Here is an 8268-nt window from a genome sequence, read left to right as displayed (position 1 = left end):
TCTCGATACTGAAGAGCAGTCCAAATTCCCTGCCCTGCGGGAAGACCAAGGTCCTTCTATCTACGTCCAGAAAGGTGAGCGTCCAAACAGGCTAAGCTCCCACAAAGCCAGTTCATGTATTAGGATCGAAACCTAGTGCCATTGTCCTTGGCTTCTCATCAGTCTTCATTGACCGCCATGCTCAGAGAGTCCGGAATCAACCCATGCTTATTCAGTCCCAGACCAGCTGGCCTTGGTGGGCTCCCAATAAATCAGTTCCACTGTCACAGTGGGTGGGTGCATCCCTCGTGGTCCTGATTTTTTGCTCATGTTCTCCCTCCTTCTGCTCCTCATTTGGACCTTAAGAGCTCAGACCGTTGCTCCAAATTGAGACTCTGTCTCTACCTCGATCCATCGCCAGATGAAGGTTCTAAGGTGATATGCAAGATATTCATCAGTATAGGATAGGGTCATTTCAGGTTCCCTCTCCTTAGTTGCCCAAGGTACCAGCTGGGGACATATTCCTGGACACCTGCGAACCCCTCAAGAGTCAAGTCTCTTGCCAACCCTAAGATGGCTCCCTTAGATAGGATATATACTTCGCTGCTCCCGTATCCATCCTTCCTATATCCCAACCATCCCAATCCTCCGAGCTCCTCCCATCCTCCCCTTCTCATATTTCTCATCCCATTTCCCCTTTGCCCCATGCCACCTCACCCGCAAGTTCCCAGTTTTTGCCCTGCAATCTTGTCTACTTCCCCCTCTCCATGCGGATGACTATATGATTTTCTTTGGGTTCACTTTCTTATTTAGCTTCTATAGGATCACACATTATATGCTTAATGTCTTTTATTTTATGGCTAGAAACCGATTATGAGTGAGTACATCCCATGTTCCTCTTTTTGAGTCTGGGATACCTCACTCAGGATAGTGTTTTCTATTTCCATCCATTTGCACGCAAAATTCGAGAAGTCATTGTTTTTTACAACCGTAAGTATAATTAAGCAAGGGTACAATCTTTTAATGACAATTCTTTGAAGCGAATTTAGAGAAAAACATGTTTTAAAGCTAGAAAACATTTTTTTCTTTAAAGACATTTAAGTTCCATTACCTTTATAAAAGAAAATGATTTCATTTAATGCAACTCCACTATGATTTCTGGAGAGGCATTTTAAGTCTGTAGTAAAGATAAATAGGTGAACATAAAATAGGAAATGGTTGAGGTCTGCTTTGATTTTGTTTAGCCTGTAGTTTACACATTTAGGGTCTGTGTTCACTCTCTTGTGTAAAAGGAGGGAGCACACAGGAAGGACAACATAGTTCATAGTGTAGGGGACTGGAGAGAACTGGTGTTGACTCTCAAGGGTTCTATTTGGTCACAATTTGAAATACTCCTAATTAATATCTCAGTAATTGGTGTCACAGGGTACTGAGTAAGCACTCAAATATGCAGGTTAGTGTAAGAAATCATAGCTCATTCAAGTATTCAGTTATAAAGATTACATTGTATTCTGGTCTGGAAGATATCACTGGTGGTCTGAAACGGATTTAATTGTTTCATTGAAGTATAATGAAATGTTATATAAAATGAAGTATAATAAAAAGTTATCAGAAAGATACCTTCTTAATTAAATTATCTTTAGGAAAAATAATTATTAAGCCTTAAAGGAATTCTGAAGAAATAGCGCTGAAAGTGATTATAAAAATATATGAAAGTTGCACATAGGTATCAAAGATTCATGGTGGATGACCTCTAGAATCAAATTCATGAGCTGGAGTTGGGCTTCAGTGGTGAAGAATCCTTGCTATTCCTGATCAAAGTTTGGCACCTGCTCCAGGGAGCTAGTGATCATCTATACCTTCGTGCTTCAGGGGACGTGCATATATGTCCACATAAAAGCACATAGGCACACACATATACATAGACAAATGATAAATTTTTAAAACTTAAAAGTAACCATAAGTGAGATTTCCCTGATATCTCTAATAGTGAAAATAGGAAATGCTAATTTTTCTTATAGAATGCCCATATATTAAAATGTAAAATTTTATAAATAATGTTTGTTTTTTTCCCTTAAAAAATGGTAGGAATCTTTGTCTCCATGAAGATCTCGTATATATAATTTGATTCTTAAGTGTTTGTACACAAGTTCTGTGTCTGTACCATGCTCATGAAGATTTAGCAACAAGAAAGTCCTCAAACACTAAGCACTCGAATATAAAGTGGGTATTATCTATTCACTGGGGCTAAATAAACAATTGAAAGAATGTTCACTCCAGAAGCCAACGGCTTTGCCTAGGAGTCACCTCAAAACTACATGTCTATTGAATTTTAAATTTTCATATCAAGATATTTTACAGATATATTTCATTTCATTAAAGTATATAAGGATATCTAAGGTTTATTCTCTAGTTTACAAATAGATGACATATATTCCTAGGGTTCTGAATATTTGTACAAGCTTGAAGTGAAAGCAGTAAAAAGAATGAAAATTCATAAGTAATACTGATACCATGAAAGATGAGACAAAATTTATATAATTAAACATAATGGAAAATTTTTTTTCTGGTTATTTACAATATTACATATGCAGTTACATTTATGAAATTCATTTTCTGAATTACATATTTCAAAATTATCAAGACATAAATATTATTATTAAAAGGTTAGCTAAAATAATTTTAATGATATTTAATATTCTTCAGGTTTATTGCATACCTTAGGTAATAATCTGCATAATAATATCTGTCACTGCAAATATAGTCATTTGTACAAAATTTAAATAGGTACACTCTAAATATATGTACTTTTATTAGTAAAATTAAGTAACAGAGGCAGGTGGATCTCTGTGAGTTCGAGGCCAACCTGATCTACAAGTGCTAGTTCCAGGACAATTTTTTTTTGAGAAACCCTGTCTCAAAAAAAAAAAAAAAAAAATTAAAATCAATATATCAGTATTTCAGTTTACACAACTGTTTTCCTAAGTCTAATTATTTGCCTATGAATAGTGATAGAAATAAAAATAATCAAACTTGCAAACTTCACTGAGTATGCTATCTTTATTACAGTGTGTGGTCCCATGACAAAAGTTTTCTTCTTTTTGTATTTTCTTCTATTGCTTTTTAATTTTATTAAAATAACTTTTTAAATTTATTTTACATACCAAACCCTCCCTCCTCTCCTCCTGTCCCCTTCCCTTTCCCACCTCCCCAGTCCCCATCTGCTCCTCCTTCATCTATATTCAGAAAAAGGCAAACCTCCCATGGGCTTGCACAGAGCATGGCACGTCAACTTGGGGCCAGACCTAGCTCCTCCCTTTAAAATGAGATAATCCAGCATAGGGAACTGGTTTCCAAAAGCCAACTAAAAGCCAGGGAGAGGTTCTGTTCTCACTGCTAGAAGCTTTACTAAGAGACAAAGCTACACGATTGTCACACACCTGAAGAGGTCCTAGGCCAGTGGCTGTTTTCTGATATACATGTATATGTCATTTTTATTTTCTAAATTCTTAAAATAAATTTTTTAGCTATGTCTAAACATCAAATATTTGAAAAAATAAAAAAAAAATTAATCTATGCGCAGCATAATACTAAGCTATGAAGTTACTGTTTTTTTTGTTTGTTTGTTTGTTTTTTTTTTGATGAACACAAGAATAGTAATACCTTTCAAACTAAAATTCAGTAGACCGTTTTAGAAATTTATGATTGGGGTCATTCCTGCTAAGAAAACTAATTAAAACTCCGTCATCCCCTTAGGGGTTTGAACTTTATATGTTCTGTAAAGGACCAAAAGACACATCTATCACATGTGCAGAGTTGTAAGTACTTAAATAGACAGAGCAGTTTGATATTAGCAGAGAAGGTTGCTTGACTTATTATAGTTAGAGATGTTTGGAGTAATGAAAGCAGATACTGACTCAAGGAAATATTTGGGTGTATATGGAGGAGACATCAAGAATGATACTGGTTTTTGTTTTTTTAAACTTTTTTATGAAAATACATGACTTCATATAGTATTTTAGCAAGTTATGCTTCTGTTGAGCCTTTCTTTTACTGTCAAGGCACACAGGGATGTGAGCCTCAGATACCCTGACCTAGGGTGTGCTTACTTGGTGTTTTGGATGTCAAGACGTGTGTCCACTCCATTCTGAGCAGAAGTCAGAGAATTCAAGCATACTCTTTTACTCCTTTATTTAAAATAGGAAGTTTGACATAGGGAGGATTCTTGGTCTAGGTTGTGTTCACTGCCCCAGACATCAAAGGCTTTACTTAGGAATTAATGGAATGATGTCTCAAGCATTGAAACAAGTAACAGTTCGGGGTTTTCTTTTGTGTCTTGTTAAAGCAGTCTTTTACCCCCTCCCCCAATCTTTTGTATTGTGGTATAAAAACGTGTAAAAAATAAACGTGAGTGAACTCAGAATTCAGCATTCAGTGTTCCTTGAGTTGTCCTTCCTTTGCTATTCTGGGTCTCTGTGTTTGTTTCTTATCTCTATTCCTCCTACCTAACATTTCTAATCTTTATGCGTCTACTCTGGAATGTAAAACCTTACTATGGCTGGACTGTAGTAAAGGTCACCCGAAAAATGTGGCTCACAATATTTTACACATTGAAAATATGTGTGCACTAAAAATAATGATCAACCTTAACACAATTACATGTGTGCTGAAATTTAAAAAAAAATAGAAAACAAAAACAAAAGCATACTCCAATGTACCTAACTCAGTTTAATAGATATGTGTATTCAATTCCTTGGGTCTTAAATTCCCCATAAATGTGCTATAAGGTATTTAATTTAGCAGATGCCTAGGACGATTCCAATGAAGTTTAGGTAATATGTCCATATTTTCCTCAGTTATTTCTAATTATTTATAATAAACAGTTATTCTCTAAGGGCATTGATGTGTTTAATTCATTTAAATATCACAGGATAAGTTTATTTTTCAAAATATCTCATGGGACTTCATCAACATATATTTATATATTTTTTATTTACCTTTACATGCAAAAGTATCCCAGTCTTTCTTTAAGTACACTCAGATTTTATGGAATATCCTCCAGGTCTAGAATGGAATAAATAAAGATATGTCTTTATGCATTGCTTGGGAAGAAAGAAAAAGAGACAGAAGTTGTCTTGAAAGTGGTGTGAGGCCCTTGGTTAAAGCACAGACAAGAGTGGCCACTACTTACCAGCCAACTTTCTAATTACTGAAGCTGGTCCTGGCCACATTTCCTCACTTGAGGACTCTGATTCTCTGTGTCCCTAAAATAAATCCCTCCTTTCCTAGTCTAATAAGTACATTATTACACGCATAACTTTAAAAGTCCTCCCAAAATGCTAATGAGATTGTAGATCATTACAAGTATTCTGGAAAATGTTCAACCAGATGCTTAGGCACATTTTAATCATTCAAACATTTTATCTAAAATATCTACTTATTTAAAGAGGAATAAGTTTCAACTAGGGAAGCTAAATAATTCAAGAAAAATAATGTATTGTCTAAGTTTCAATGTTGTTCAAATAGCATTTTATTACAGACATGTGTTCTCTGATATTTAGCCCAGATGATTTCAAATGTAATTGTCAGTGTTGAAAGCTGTTTCATTCTTCTGAACTATGATTTTATGATTGCAATTGACATTTCATATACAGCATAAAATAATGATAGAGATACGTTGACAAGTACATCTATGTCCTGCCTGTCAGAAAGCACTTCTCTGCTTAAGTGAATAACAAAGACACTGCAGAAAGTTATATTAATCAGAGTGAAATGTATGTGTTGATAATTAGTTTCACTACATTGTTCTTATCTTATGAATAGTCTATAAAGAGTGCAGTGCATGATATAGGTACTATAGGTACTTTACAAACTCTTTTTTATTTATTCTCAATATTTCATAAAATTGAGTAAAGGTGCTCTGCTGTTTTGAATAATGAAGAGAATATTTAATAACTATGATGGCTATCTTTGGTTGTCAATTTGACTACATCTGTAATTAATTAAAATTCAAAAATGGAGAACATACCTCTGAGAATATTTGCTTAATTCTAAGATTGTAATCTGGTCCATTGTGGTTGGAAGACACAGGTCTATAGATTTTGAAGCAGAAAACACACCTTTAATGTGAGTCACACTTTCTGCTGGAAGCCTATACAAGGATATGGAAGTAAGAAAGTACCACTCCTTGCCTGTTGCCCTCACCTTGCTAGCAAGTTCATTCCTTCACTGGTATTATAATGTACTTCTTTTTGATTCCAGCATATACTGAAGACTAGCTGAGGCATCCAGGCTTGTGGACTGAGCAACTACTGGATTCTTGGACTCTCTGTTCTCAGCTATTCTTTGTTGGTTTAGCTAGCTCACATCCTGTAGGTAATTCTAATAAATCCTATTTATTCATACACACACACGCGCACACACACACACACACAGAGAGAGAGAGAGAGAGAGAGAGAGAGAGAGAGAGAGAGAGAGAGAGAAATTGGATGCATGACCATCATAAAGGTACTTCTGAATTCGATGGTTTTACTCTAAGTATAATATAAACTTTTTTCAGTAGCTAGTTTATAGTTTGGATAAGTGCAATTATAATGCTTTCTTTGTCAAAAAATAACTTTCTTTGAAATGATATTGTGTTCATAACAGTGAAATTAGATTAATCATGCATTTAATTCTAATTAGCCACATTGGTACTAATTTTATTTTGTTCTACTTTTAACATATTTTGAAGACAGGACTTAAGCTACAATTAAGCTTCAAAAGTTTCCTGGTGAAATGTACTTAATGAATTATATGAGAGATTTATTGAGTAAATTTGAATATTTTCTTCACCTCCATATTAATGGAAAAGGTATATAAATAAAGTATGATTGGCACTCTCTTTTCCAGTTATCACAAACCATGATCTAACAAGCAAAAGATGTGAATTTTGAACACATGGCCTTGCTACCTTGACAGATTCTTGACTACAGCAAAATTATGAACAAATTTTAACCAACATGTTTTCATGAGAAGTGTAAAAACACAGTAAATACTTAATCTTTTAAGCAACAAATCATTTGAGAAATAACTTTACACATACTGTAAATAAATTTGCTCTCTCAAGTAAAAATCTAGCTGGGTTGTGGTGGCACATGACTTTAATCCCACCACTTGGGAGGCAGAGGCAGGCGGACCTCTGTGAGTTTGAGACCAGGACAGGCTCCAAAGCTACAGAGAGACCCTGCCTCAAAAAAAATAAATAAATAAATCTCTTAACATGATAGGATTTAGTAAATTGGATTAATTGGATTTGTAGGAGTTTCTTTTTTTCTTGTTTCCTTCCTTCCTTCCTTCCTTCCTTCCTTCCTTCCTTCCTTCCTTCCTTCCTTCCTTCTTTCTTTCTTTCTTTCTTTCTTTCTTTCTTTCTTTCTTTCTTTCTTTCTTTCTTTCAAGTTTTTAGTTTTCCCCAGAAACATACTGACCACCTTAGTCAGTACTCTGGGGGTATTCAATTTTCATTCTCCATCCTCCAATTTCAATACTCCATTCTCATACCTTTGTGCAGATATCTGCTGCAGCTTCTCCTTCCTCTTTTCCCTAAGCCACTCCGAGGTAGATCTTATCTACATCTTCCTTCTCACCCCAACACCTTAACTCACTCCTTAACATCCAAAGTACTCTCTACCCGGAAACTTTTAGCCCTGTCAACTGGAGAATCAGAACCTGTGGCTGAGCCAGGTTTCCCTCTATCCCCTGGACCTGCTCAGCCCTTTCTTTGTTCCCTTCTAGGTCACCTGATTCTTGGGAGTCAGCAACCATTATTCAGAAACAAACTCTACCTGGGAGATTCTTAGTGGTTACAGCTGGCAGAGTCTCAGAAGCACTACCCACTCACTAGTCAACACAAAGTCACCATACATTCCTAAGACCCTGAGAGGACAACAGAAACCAAAGGAGGCAGAGAATCCCACCCAATAGAGTTAAGATCAAATATTAAAACCTAGAATTATATTCATATCCAAACCAGATGCTTAGAAATCAATGTAAAATCACAGTCAAATATGGCCAGGAAAATACATCTCAACTAGAGTCCAGCAACCCTTAAACCCTGAAAAAATGCAAGCTAGCTGAAGCACACAACCAAGACTTGAGAAACCTTAGAATGCTGGGTCCTAAATGGAATGTATCCATCAATTTCCTCTCTCCATGGCACAGGGAAATCTGTGGAAGAGGAAGGGGAAAGTTTGTAAGAGCCAGAGGGAATGAAAACCTCCAAAGAAACACAGCAAAGACCAATACACGGAT

The sequence above is a fragment of the Chionomys nivalis genome, chromosome 6, assembly GCF_950005125.1.
Source record: "Chionomys nivalis chromosome 6, mChiNiv1.1, whole genome shotgun sequence".
NCBI lineage: Eukaryota > Metazoa > Chordata > Mammalia > Rodentia > Cricetidae > Chionomys > Chionomys nivalis.
This window is presented reverse-complemented; position numbering follows the sequence as displayed.